Source organism: Procambarus clarkii, chromosome 21 (assembly GCF_040958095.1).
Source record: "Procambarus clarkii isolate CNS0578487 chromosome 21, FALCON_Pclarkii_2.0, whole genome shotgun sequence".
NCBI lineage: Eukaryota > Metazoa > Arthropoda > Malacostraca > Decapoda > Cambaridae > Procambarus > Procambarus clarkii.
Genome location: NC_091170.1, coordinates 46,932,073 through 46,946,013, shown reverse-complemented (window position 1 = coordinate 46,946,013; position 13,941 = coordinate 46,932,073). Strand labels below are relative to the sequence as shown.

The following is a 13,941-nucleotide window of genomic DNA, read 5'->3' as shown; positions in this document are numbered from 1 at the left end:
TTACCTCCGACAAACATTTGTGTTGGTGATGGGATGTCATTCAAGCTTTCTAGTGTGAACACTGATGTTAGGTATTCATTGAGAGTGTTTGCCGCCCTTTTATGATACAACTTAAAATTGTTAGTCTCATCTTTTATGGGTCCTACGGAGTCAGTTCTTTGTTTGGGTTTTACTTCGTATATACTTGCCCGAAACGCTATGCGTATTAGTGGCTTTAGGTATTGTATTTTAAATTTTAAAATTTTGCCCCGAGGTGCGAGTTTATTGGGAGTACTTAGCTGTATCATTAGCAAGGTAATTAACTATAGTTTGCTGTCCTCCGTCCTTTAACAAATCCATTGACCCCTCCCCTAACCTGCCTATTTTGTGCAATAGTCGGTTTAGGATGATCCTTTCAAGCATCTTCCAAGTGCATTACATGAGACTGATAGGTCTATAATTGCCAGGGTCATTGGGTTTCGGTATTGGGACCATTATTGCATGTTTCCATTGTGTGGGCAACACTCCACATAGGAATGACTTGTTAAACAGGTGGAGTAGTGGATTGCCAGACACTTCACACAGTGCATTGAGTATGTCGTAGGTGACGCCATCTTCACCAGGTGCTGTACTTTTACCCTTTTCATAGCCCCCTTTACTTCCTTGGCTGTAATTGGTTCCCCATACTCGTCATCACTAGATAGTGCTCTTTTTATCCTAATCCTTCTGTCATTATGTCGGAGGAGCTGTTCCCTGCTTACTTCTGCAGGGAGGGAGGAGGAGGATGATGCTGCATCACTCCACTTGTGAATTAGTTCTTCAGCCTTACCCTGGGGGTCGTTGTGAGCCGCAGGCCGGGCTCTGCTCCCCTTAGCTACCTTAATTTTTGCCCACACTTGTCTTGCAGACGTTTCTCTTCCAATAGAGCTAGTGAACTCTAGTCATTGTCTTTCCCTTTGTAACTCATCTGCAATGTATGTACCTTTACCTGACTAAAAAATCTAATCTAAATCTATATCTAATCTATATGCTTAGATATATGCAAATGAGAGAGTAATAGAGCGAAACCTTTAAAATACTGAACAATTTGGAGGATATTGATTCATACAATTTCTTCAAAAGGTCAGATGTAACACGAACAAGGAGCAAAGGTTTCAAGCTCAACAAGCCACTGTGTAGGAGTGACAACAAATGCTTTTTAACCCATACGATTATGATCATGGCAATAAGGTTTCTAAAACAGTAGGCATTCTTCCAAAGCCAGACACTGTACTATGTTCCTCGCCCTAACCTAGTCACTCAGTATTATTCACTCATTTATCTATGTCTTGTCTATTTATGTCTTAAAGGTTACAAGACGTACATTAGTCAATACAATTGGTGCTTAAAATGTTAAGGATCTCTTGTGAAACACGGGTATTAATAAAAAAATTTATTATGTAAAATAAATAAAAAAGGCCCAAGGGCCATGAAGTAACAAGAATGCAAGGCCGGCACAAGCTGGCGTAAGTAGAGAAGACGGAAGATTCTTCATATTAAAAGACCCTGCTTCTCCAAGATGGCAGTCACACCCTGCTTGCCCTGGACAATCACCATATGGAGGACTGTTTACTGTGAAGGGAAGTCCACAAATGCAATGCCAGCATGAGTCAGTCTTGAAGGGTAAACGATGATGGCACCCTCACAGTAACACAAAAGCCGAGCAAGCCCAGTGAGGAAGACCTGTTGATGGGAAGGAGGAGAATCATTAGTCACAACAAAATCCACATAGAAACAAAGGAGAGAAAAAAAATAAAGTGGATGTCTTCTTTTTGTATAGACATAATAAATATTGCCATTTGGCTATGTATTTATATGATATATAATAGAATACAGCATAAAACAAAATAAGAAGGGTGATAGGAGAAGAAAAGATTAGTGTTCAGTGAGAATCCACAAGGTTTTCTCTGAATACTCTTTATTTTCTTCAAGGCTGTGGGTCCCTACAATTGCACCAGAGGTGGTACACACCCCTATTATTATTTAAACAGGTGAGTACACACACGGTGTTAGCAAACTTAGCCTCCAAACACACACACACACATGGTATCAGCAAGCTTAGCCTCCAAACACACACACACACACACACACACATGGTATCAGCAAGCTTAGCCTCCAAACACACACACACACACACACACATGGTATCAGCAAGCTTAGCCTCCAAACACACACACACAGAAAATGGGGACATTGAAACAGTTGATAAACTTGATTTCAAGAGAGAGAGGTCACTATGGGGAACTTCAAATTTTTTTTAATAAGTAATTAGGCAGACTTGTTGCTAGACAGGGAAGTAAATTAAATGTATGCCAAATTTTGCAAAATATACAATGAAGGCACACAAACATTCATACCAAAACAGAGATGCAGGGCCAGAAAACAGGATTGGTTCAACAGAAATTGAGAGAGGGCCACAGACCAAAAGACACAAAAATGGAATGAAAGACATTGAAAAACTACAAGCAGATGTCAACAAAGTTTTCGATTGGGCAGCAGAAAATAACATGATGTTTAACAGTGATAAATTTCAGGTACTCAGGTACGGCAAAAATGAGGATCTGAAACATAATACAGGGTGCAAAACACAATCGAATCTTCCCATAGTAGAAAAACAGCATGTCAAGGATTTGGGAATAATGATGTCCGACGATCTAACGTTTAGGGAGCATAACCAAGCAAATATTGCGTCGGCCAGAAAAATGATCGGATGGATTATGAGAAATTTCAAATCCAGGGATCCCATCACAATGGTTGTACTCTTGAAGTCACTTATGTTGTCCTGTCTCGAGAACTGCTCAGTATTCACTTTCCCCTTCAGAGCACGGTTGCACGGTTGTTCCTGCCGGAACAACCGTGGACATCTTCAGGAGAAAACTGGACTGTTTTCTAAGAGAAGTTCCGGATCAGCCGGGATGTTGTGGGTATGTGGCCTTGCGGGCCGCTCCAAGCAACAGCCTGGTGGACCAAACTCTCACAAGTCGAGCCTGGCCTCGGGCCGGGCTTGGGGGGTAGAAGAGCAGAACCCCATCAAGCAAGTATCAAAATAGAAAGAAGCCAAACCCCCAATCATACCAGCGATACAAAGATGCGAGAAACAACTATACAGCAGTAAGGGAAGAGGCAGAAAGAAATTTTTAAAAAGGGATAATGGATAAATGTAAAACAGAACTGGGCCTATTCTAGAAATTCATAAACAACAAATTGCAGGTAAAGGATAATATCCAGAGGTTGAAAATAGGAAACAGATTCACAGAAAATGATAATGCAATGTCTGAAACATTAAACCAAAAGTTCCAAAGTGTGTTTATACAAAATGAAATCTTAAGAGAACCAGACACAATAAGAATTTCTGAGAACATCATAGAGCGTATAGAGGTGTCTAGAGATGAAGTGGAAGATATGCTAAAGTAGCTAAGTAAGAACAAAGCAGTTGGTCCAGATGGAGTTTCACCATGGGTTCTGAGAGAATGTGCATCTGAGCTCAGCCTTCCACTTCACCTGATCTTTCAGGCATCCCTGTGTACAGGAGTCATAGCAAACATGTGGAAAAAGGCTAACATAGTTCCAATCTACAAAAGTGGCAACAGGGAAGACCCCACCTCTCTCAGTTATAGACCTGAATCATTGACAAGTGTAACAGTGAAAGGATTGAAAAAAAAAAAAATAAAAAATAAAAACTAAATGGGTAGAACACCTTGAGAGAAATTATATAATATCACACAGACAGTATTGTTTTCGATCTGGAAGATCCTGTGTATCGAATTTACTCAGTTTCTATGATTGAGCCACAGAGATTTTAAAGGAAAAAGGTAGTTGGGTCGACTGCATCTATCTAGACATAAAAAAGGCTTTCGACAGAGTTCCACATAAGAGGTTGTTCTGGAAACTAGAAAATTTTGGATGGGTGACAGGTAAGCTTCTAACATGGATGAAAAATTTTCTGACTGATAGAAAAATGAGGGCAGTAATCAGAGGCAATCGGACTGGAGAAGTGTCACAAGTGGAGTACCACAGTACATGCACCAGAAATGTTCATTGTCTACATAAATGATCTACCAGTTGGAATACAGAATTATATAAACATGTTTGCTGATGATGCTAAGATAATGGGATGGATAAGAAATTTAGATGATTGTCATGCCCTTCAAGAAGACCTGGACAAAATAAGTATATGGAGCACCACTTGGCAAATGAAATTTAATGTGAATAAATGCCATGTTATGGAATGTGGAATAGAACATAGATCCCACACAACCTACAAATTATGTGAGAAATCTTTATATAATTCTGATAAAAGAAAGAGGTCTAGGGTTGATTCTAGATAGAAAACTATCACTTGAGGCCCACATAAAGAACGTTGTGTGAGGAGCCAATGCCACACTTTCTAACTTCAGAATTTTGTTTAAATACATGGATGGCGAAATACTAAAGAAATTGTTCACGAGTTTTGCTCGGCCAAGGCTAGAATATGTAGCGGTTGTGTGGTGCCCATATCTTAAGAAGCACATCAACAAACTGGAAAAGGTGCAAAGACATGCTACTAAGTGGCTCCCAGAACTAAAGGGCAAGAGCTATGTGGAGAGGTCAGAGGCATTATATATGCCAAAACTAGAAGACAACAAAAAGAGGTGATAAAATCACTATGTACAAAATAGTAACAGGAATTGATAAAATCAATAGGGAAGATTTCCCGAGACCTGGAACTTCAAGAACAAAAGGTCATAGATTTAAACTAACTAAACAAAGATGCCAAAGAAATATAAAAAAATTTCCTTTCGCATACAGAGTGGTACACAGTTGGAACAAGTTAAGTGAGAAGGTGGTGGCGGCCAAGACCGTCAGTAGTTTCAAAGCATTATGTGACAAAGAATGCTGGGTAGACGGGACACCACGAGCGTAGCTCTAATCCTGTAACTACACTTAGGTAACTACATTTGGTGTCAGCAAGCTTACCGTCGAAACACAGACAAACAGCCTGCCTATTATTCAAGGCCTTCTCTGAGTACTCTCTATTTTCTTCTCTGAGGCTATGGGTCCCTAATCTTGCACCAGAGGTGGTACAACTTTTAAGTTTTTAACTACTGCACTGAGCACCTGATTTTGGCAAAGACTTCTTAGTGCAATTGTCAAGGACATAGTTCTGGTATTTTTTTGTTTATAAATATTCAGGTATAGTTAATGTCAAAATGTTTCAAAACTCAACAATTTATATTTCAAAACAAAAAAAGTAATGAAAACATTACAAAACATTAAAATATAGCCTAATTAATTAATTAATAAAATAGCACAACTCTCAGAATGTCTAAAGGCGCTTTGAGCAATGAAGTAGTAAATTTTATATATATAATATTATATATATAATATATATTTACCTGTGATTACTGCTTAGCAAAAATTTGATCTCTGTGAAAATTGGTCTCGTCATTGCTAGGAGATATTTTAAGACCATGATTTGCTGTGGATGGCACTGTAGTCTTCAAGTCATCAATCTAAAAATAGAGGTAATCTTTTAAAATGTAAATTTTGTATAAAAAAAAATGCAAAAATAAATTGCAAGAATAATATGAAGTTATTATACAATTTTTTTTTAATTATTTAAATATTTGTGAGACATTATTAAGAAATGTATGAAGTACAGATTCTCTAAGACCTGATATGTATCTGCTTATGTTCCACCACATTACATTCAGGGCTGAAGAGAAAACACAGCCAGTAAGGTAATGATCACTTAGGATGGACTGGGATGCTACATGTAGGTTGGGGCTAAGCTGCGTGAGGCTAGGATGCCCAGCCTGCCTTGTCTAGGCTGGGCTGGGCTAGGCAACACTAGGAAGGAGTCAACAAATCTCTGGAGTGCCTTACTTTTCCTGATATCCTTAAAAAAGCAAGAATGATGCCATTTTATAAAGGAGGCGAGACAGCAGAAATAAACAATTAGAGAAAAATATCAAATCTACTTATACTTTCAAAAATATTTGATTTTTTTTTTTACAAACATCTCTTCCTACTTTGTAAAATTCAACATGAATACAAACACACACACACATCCCTAGGAAGCAGCCCATAGCAGCTGTCTAACTCCCAGGTACTTATTTACTGTTAGGTGAACCAGATATAGAGAATAACCACAAAATCTTGTAAAGCTACTAGTACACGCAGCATTTCAGGCAGGATATATAATATTAATATATATATATATATATATATATATATATATATATATATATATATATATATATATATATATATATATATATATATAACTGAAAACTCACACCCCAGAAGTGACTCGAACCCATATGCTATGCCCAAGATTACCATCCGAGTGCCAGCGGGGAAGTGGGTCAAATAGCCTCGGCTATCACTTCCTTATGTCTGGTCGTGATGGTCAAGCGGATTAAGGCGTCCCTGTACATACCAGTTGCGTTGCTCCTGGCAGTATTGGGTTCGAGTCACTTCTGGGGTGTGAGTTTTCAGTTGCATATTGTCCTGGGGACCATTCAGGCTTGTTCGCATTTGTGTTCCTCACGTGTTGCCCCAAAAATGAGGTGATTTGATAAAATGCTATGCCCAAGATTACCATCTGAGTGCCAGCGGGGAAGTGGGTCAAATAGCCTCGGCTATCACTTCCTTATGTCTGGTCGTGATGGTCAAGCAGATTAAGGCGTCCCTGTACATACCAGTTGCGTTGCTCCTGGCAGTATGGGTTCGAGTCACTTCTGGGGTGTGAGTTTTCAGTTGCATATTGTCCTGGGGACCATTCAGGCTTGTTCGCATATATATATATATATATATATATATATATATATATATATATATATATATATATATATATATATATATATATATATATATATATATATGAATACATACATACGGGACAAAGAGCCAGAGCTCAACCACCGCAAGCACAACTAGGTGAGTACACACACACACACACACATTATATATATATATATATATATATATATATATATATATATATATATATATATATATATATATATATATATATATTATATATATATATATATATGAGTGTCAGACGATGGAGGAATGATTTTTTTTATTTAATTTATATAAAAAATTATTCCTTCTGAAGATGTATTAATATATGAAAGTACTTAAGGAAATTCCTGTTTCAATTCTTCCTCCGTGGTCTGACACTGTCACATTTTTCATCAAGTGTTAATTTTTGTGATTTACACACACGTGGCATGTTTACACACACATTATTTATATTATATATATATATATATATATATATATATATATATATATATATATATATATATATATATATATATATATATATATATATATATATATATATATATATATATATATATATATATATATATATGTCGTACTTAATAGCCAGAACGCACTTCTCTGCCTACTATGCAAGGCAGGATTTGCCTAATAAGCCAAGTTTTCATGAATTAATTGTTTTTCGACTACCTAACCTACCTAACCAAACGTAACCTAACTTTTTCAGCTACCTAACCTAACCTAACCTAAAAAGATAGGTTAGGTTAGGTTAGGTTAGGTTAGGTAGGGTTGGTTAGGTTTGGTCATATATCTTCGTTAATTTTAACTCCAATAAAAAAATATTGACCTCATACATAATGAAATGGGTAGCTTTATCATCTCATAAGAAAAAAAATTGAGAAAATATAATAATTCAGGAAAACTTGGCTTATTAGGCAAATCAGGCCTTGCATAGTAGGCCGAGAAGTGCGTTCTGGCTACTAGGTACGACATATATATATATATATATATATATATGGAACCCTCAACCCTATAAGTGGAGGGTTCCTACAAACTCAACCAGAGGTGGTACCCTCTATATATTAATAAAAAGGCAAGGCTATGCTAAATCTAGGCAGGGATTGGCTTGGCTAAGCTGGTCAGGGCTTGGCTAGGGTAGGAAGGACTGGTCATGTTTAAAAGCAAGGCAGGGTTAGGCTAGGCAAGACTAGGTAAGGGTATACTGGGATAGGCTTGGCTACGGTAGGCTAGGAAGAGGTAAACTAGGATAAGCAAGGCTGTGCAAGCACTATGCACAGCTAGAATGAACTATGCTAAGATGGTTTAAGCTGGGCTAGGTTAGGATAAGCTGAGTCATGCAGGGCCCCGATTGACCAGTGGAGTCTAATAGTCTAACCTTCTAGCTAGTTTGCTGACCTAAGAGTGTAAATGCCTAGCCCCTAACCTGAGATATATACAAAAGTTGTTACATTCTTGTACAGCCACTAGTACGAGTAGCGTTTCGGGCAGGTCCCTGGAATACGATCCCCGCCGCGAGGAATCGTTTTTTCATCCAAGTACACATTTTACTGTTGCGTTAAACAGAGGCTACAGTTAAGGAATTGCGCCCAGTAAATCCTCCCCGGCCAGGATACGAACCCATGACATAGCGCTCGCGGAACGCCAGGCGAGTGTCCTACCACTACACCACCTGCTGCAATATTATTATAAAAGAAATATTACTTATTATAATCGTAAATACTAAATACCTGTTGTGTTGATTTAGGGGCGACGACGATCGTGGGATCGGATGCGAGCCACAGGTGGCCTACACCATGCTTTCTAAGGCGTCCCTCTCATAACAAAAACAAATCCGTGCATTCATACACAAACAGAGATCCCGTGGTTATGCGAATACTTGCAATTCTTTTACTTAAAATAATAACAATTAGATTAATAATAAATAACATAATTTTTACTCAAGATTCACAAACATCATTAATACTATTTAAAAAATTTTTTTTATAAGACATCTAAAAACAGATATACAGACTTTGTGTGATATTTATTTCAACATTATATATTAATAGAATGTTGTAACTATTATTTTTAAATATTAGGTAGTTTCCAGCTACGTAAATCGCATATAAACGTTGCAAAAAGATTTTAGACTGAATTAACACATTACACATTTATGGAGTAATTAACAACAAAACAATCTTTATTTTCATTGCAGAACATATATCAGAGCATACTAGTGACTCATACATTTAAAATAGTGTGATTTTTAAACAATTCGGTTGTAAACCCGCAGAACCGCCTACCCGCCAAAGACGTAACATAAGAAATGGTATATAATTCATTATTTTAAATTACATATATAATCATTAATAATTTTCGGCAGCTATCGAGGTTCTCCATAGTTAAATTCCTGTACTCTAACAAGATGCTACTTGCTGTTTAGCTGTTTAAATTCTTGGAAAATTGTAATGACCAGCGACATAAAATATAACAATGAAATAGTAGCTGGTAACTGTAGGTGAACGAAAAATTAAATTCCAAATTGATTAGATGTTTTTCTAAATATAAAGATCGACCTGAAGGAATTTTATGAATTATGGACTAATTAAACAAAAAAATAGGTAATTTTACTTGAAGAACAGATACCAGAGAATAGTTAGTGAGTACATTTATATTGTATAATGGGAGAAAGCCCCTGGTAGCCGCGAATTAAAATAACCACCTACATTAATTGATAACTAGGAAATAGTATCTGGAAACTTTATCTGAACGAAAACACAATACCAATTTGTTTAGATGTTTTTCTTAATATAAAGATCAACAGTAAGGAATCTTATTCATTATGGACAAATTAACAAAAAAAAACGATAATTTTCATTGAGGACCATATATTAGAGCATACTTAGTCACTTATATATTAAAAGTATTGTGTATTTTGAACCATTGGGGTTGTAAACAAACAGAACGGCCTACCCGAAAAGTCGTAACATAAAATGTTGCATATGTTTGCTAATTTATTATTTGATAAATGATTATTATTAATTTACGACAACTATAGAGGTTTCCCATTAGTTAAATTACTGTAGTCTGACTAAATGCTACTACAAAACATGTATAAATCCTGGGAAAGTCACAATGACCAGCGACATTACAGCATAGAGGGTTAAATAGTAACAGGCAACTGTCGGCGAACGAAAAATTCATTTCCAAATTTATTAGATGTTTTCCTAAATATAAAGATCGATAGGCTGGAATTTTCTGGATTATGGCCTAATTAAGGCAAAAATATATATATTTTTACTTGAAGAACAAATATCAGAGCATAGTCAGTGAGTTATAAAATAATAAGAGTGTGGTATTTCATTGTATAACAAGAGATAGTCCATGGAAGCGAAAATAGACGTAGTTTTACACAAAATAACGTCCAAAAACAGCCGTAGAGTCAAACGGCAAATGTTGACGTTCTTTTTAAGAGGACAGGTTGATATATGAGTGTGTGTGTATGAGTATAAAGTACATATGGAAGCTGATCAGAATTACATTTCACCTTTGTAAATGCACATTAATGACACTATGTAAAAGACACATCGAACACTTTATGTAGGGCATACGTAAATCTGTGTATCTATGTATTTACGTATGTAGGTTAGCTTAGCATTTTAAAAGCACCTAATTACCTTCTGTGGTTAATTGTTCAATAAACTCTTGAACTATATGTTTAACACATCTCTAACCCTGTCCATGGAGGACAGAAGAAAATGTATATATGCTGGTTAGCATTGTAAATGTGTGGCCACGTCTCTGGTAGAAAAAAAAAACTGTTTACTAACTACTTTTTTTTCCCCACATCACACACACACCCCAGGAAGCAGACCGTGACAGCGGACTAATTCCCAGGTACCTATTTACTGCTAGGTAACAGGGACATTAAGGGTGAAAGAAACTTTGCCCATTTGTTTCTGCCCCGTGCGGGAATCGAACCCGCGCCACAGAATTACGAGTCATGCGCGTTATCTACCAGGCTACGAGGCACCCGTGTGTGTGTGTATGTGTGTACTCACCTAATTGTGCTTGCGGGGGTTGAGCTCTGGCTCTTTGGTCCCACCTCTCAACTGTCAATGAACTGATGTACAGATTCCTGAGCCTACTGGGCTCTATTAAATCTACATTTGAAACTGTGTATGGAGTCAGCCTCCACAACATCATTGCCTAATGCAATCCATCTGTTAACTACTCTGACACTGAAAGAAGTTCTTTCTAACGTCTCTGTGGCTCATTTGGGTACTCAGTTTCCACCTGTGTCCCCTTGTTAGCGTACCACCAATGTTAAACAGTTTATGTTTATCTACCCTGTCAATTCCTCTGAAAATTTTGTAGGTAGTGATCATGTCTCCCCTTACTCTTCTGTCTTCTAGTGTCGTGAGGTGCATTTCACGCAGCCTATCTTCGTAACTCATGCCTCTTAGTTCTGGGACTAGCCGAGTGGCATATCTATGAACTCTTTCAAGCTTCGCCTTGTGCTTCATAAGGTACGGGCTTCATGCTGGGGCCGCATACTCCAGGATTGATCTTACATATGTGGTATACAAGGGTCTGAATGATTCCTTACACAGGTTTCTGAAAGCAGTTCTGATGTTAGCCAGCCTCGCATACGCCACAGATGTTATTCTTTTGATGTGGGCTTCAGGACACAGGGTTGGTGTGATATCAATTCCTAGATCTTTCTCTCTGTCCGTTTCTTGAAGAACCTCATCTCCCATTCTGTATCCTGTGTCTGGCCTCCTGTTTCCACTGCCTAGTTTAATTACCTTACATTTACTCGGGTTGAACTTTAGTAGCCATTTGTTGGACCATTCATGCAGTCTGTCTTAGTCATCTTGTAGTCTCATACTGTCTTCCTCCGTCTTAATCCTCCTCATAATTTTTGCATCATCAGCAAACAATGAGAGGAATGATTCTATACCATCTGGAAAATCATTTACATATATAAGAAACAGTATAGGTCCAAGGACTGAACCCTGCGGGACCCCACTGGTGACGTCACGCCAATCTGATACCTCACCCCACACATTGACTCGCTGCCTTCTGTTTCTTAGGTACTCCCTTATCCAATGGAGTACTTTCCCTTTCACTCCTGCCTGCATCTCCAGCTTTCGCACTAGTCTCTGGTATGGTACTTTGTCAAAGGCTTTCTGGCAATCCAAAAATATGCAGTCTGCCCACCCCCTCTCTTTCTTGTTGATTGATCGTAGAATTCAATTTATCCTGTGAGACATGACTTGCCATCCCTGAAAACATGTTGGTGTTGTGTCACAAAGTTCGCTCTAGAAGTTCGACTACCTTTTTTCTCACAATTTTCTCTATTAACTTGCATGGTGTGCAAGTTAGGGACACTGGCATGTAGTTCAGTGCCTCATGTCTATCCCCCTTCTTGTATATCGGGACTACGTTTGCCGCCTTCCAAATTTCTGGCAATTCACCTGTTACCAGTAATTTGTTATACACCATGGAGAGTGGCAGGCACAATGCTTCTGCTTCTTCCTTTAGTATCCATGGTGATATTCCATCCGGGCCTATAGCCTTTGTCACATCAAACTCTAGCTAAAGCTTCCTTACATCCCCACTGGTAATCTCAAATTCCTCTAGTGGTGCCTGGTTCATAATTCCTTCTCTTATATCTGGAACTTCTCCTTGCTCTAATGTAAAGACTTCCTGGAATTTCATATTGAGTTCCTCGCACACTTCTTTGTCATTTGTAGAGAATCTGTCTGCCCCTATCCTCAGTTTCATTACCTGTTCCTGCACTGTTGTCTTTCTCCTGATGTGGTTGTGCACCAATTTGGGTTGGGTCTTAGCCTTGATTGTTGTGTGTGTATGTACTCACCTAATTGTGCTTGCGGGGGTTCAGCTTTGGCTCTTTGGTCCCGCCTCTCAACTGTCAATCAACTGGTGTACAGATTCCTCAGCCTACTGGGCTCTATCATATCTACATTTGAAACTGTGTATGGAGTCAGCCTCCACCACATCACTTCCTAGTGCATTCCATTTATTAACTGCTCTGACACTGATAAAATTCTTTCTAAGGTCTCTGTGGCTCATCTGGGTACTAAGTTTCCACCTGTGTCCCCTTGTTCGTGTCCCACCCGTGCTGAAGAGTTTGTCTTTGTCCACCCTGTCAATTCCCCTGAGAATTTTGTAGGTGGTTATCATGTCTCCCCTTACTCTTCTGTTTTCCAGGGATGTGAGGTTCAGCTCCTTTAGCCTTTCCTCGTAGCTCAATCCTCTCAGTTCCGGGACGAGCCTGGTGGAATACCGCTGAATCTTCTCTAACTTTGTCTTGTGTTTAACTAGGTATGGACTCCAGGCTGGAGCTGCATACTCCAGGATTGGTCTTACATAAGTGGTATACAGGGTTCTGAAAGATTCCTTACACAAGTTTCTGAAGGCAGTTCTTATGTTGGCCAGTCTAGCATATGCCGCTGATGATATTCTTTTGATGTGGGCCTCTGGGGACAGGTTCGGTGTGATATCAACCCCCAGATCCTTCTCTCTATTTGACTCTTGCAGGATTCAAATTGTGTTCAGGATTCCTTGTGTTCAGCCTCCTGCTCCCTTCGCCTAATTTCATCACCTTACACTTTCCCGAGTTGAACTTTAGCAGCCATTTTCTAGACCATTCCTCCAGTTTATCCAGGTCATCCTGTAGTCTCTGTCTATCTTCATCCGTCTTGATTCTTCTCATAATTTTTGCATCATCAGCAAACATCGAGAGCAATGAGTCTATACCCTCTGGAAGATCGTTCACATATATTAGGAACACGATGGGTCCAAGTACTGAGCCCTGTGGGACTCCGCTGGTGACATCTCGCCACTCTGATGTCTCCCCCCTCACCGTTACTCGCTGTTTCCTGTTGCTTAAGTACTCCCTTATCCACTGGAGCACCTTCCCTTTTACTCCTGCCTGTTACTCCAACTTTTTTAACAGCCTTTTATGGGGTACTGTGTCAAAGGCTTTTTGGCAATCCAGGAAAATGCAGTCGGCCCACCCTTCTCTTTCCTGCCTAATTTTCGTTGCCTGGTCATAAAATTCTATTAAACCTGGGAGGCACGATTTACCATCTCTGAACCCATGTTGGTGGTGCGTTACAA

At 38.6% G+C, this 13,941-nt stretch overlaps 1 protein-coding gene and 1 long non-coding RNA gene across 2 annotated transcripts in view; one reads left to right on the top strand and one right to left on the bottom strand.

Moving 5' to 3' along the window:
- The window catches only part of LOC123760680 (deoxynucleoside triphosphate triphosphohydrolase SAMHD1-like), a 277,020-nt gene that overhangs the window by 57,322 nt on the left and 205,757 nt on the right, over positions 1 to 13,941 (top strand). The window lies entirely within an intron of this gene.
- On the bottom strand, positions 1,397 to 8,694 carry LOC138366972 (uncharacterized). Its single transcript, XR_011229275.1, has 3 exons — positions 8,541 to 8,694; positions 5,394 to 5,510; positions 1,397 to 1,701 (listed from the first exon to the last, which is right to left on the bottom strand). It is a non-coding gene; the product is annotated as an uncharacterized lncRNA (long non-coding RNA).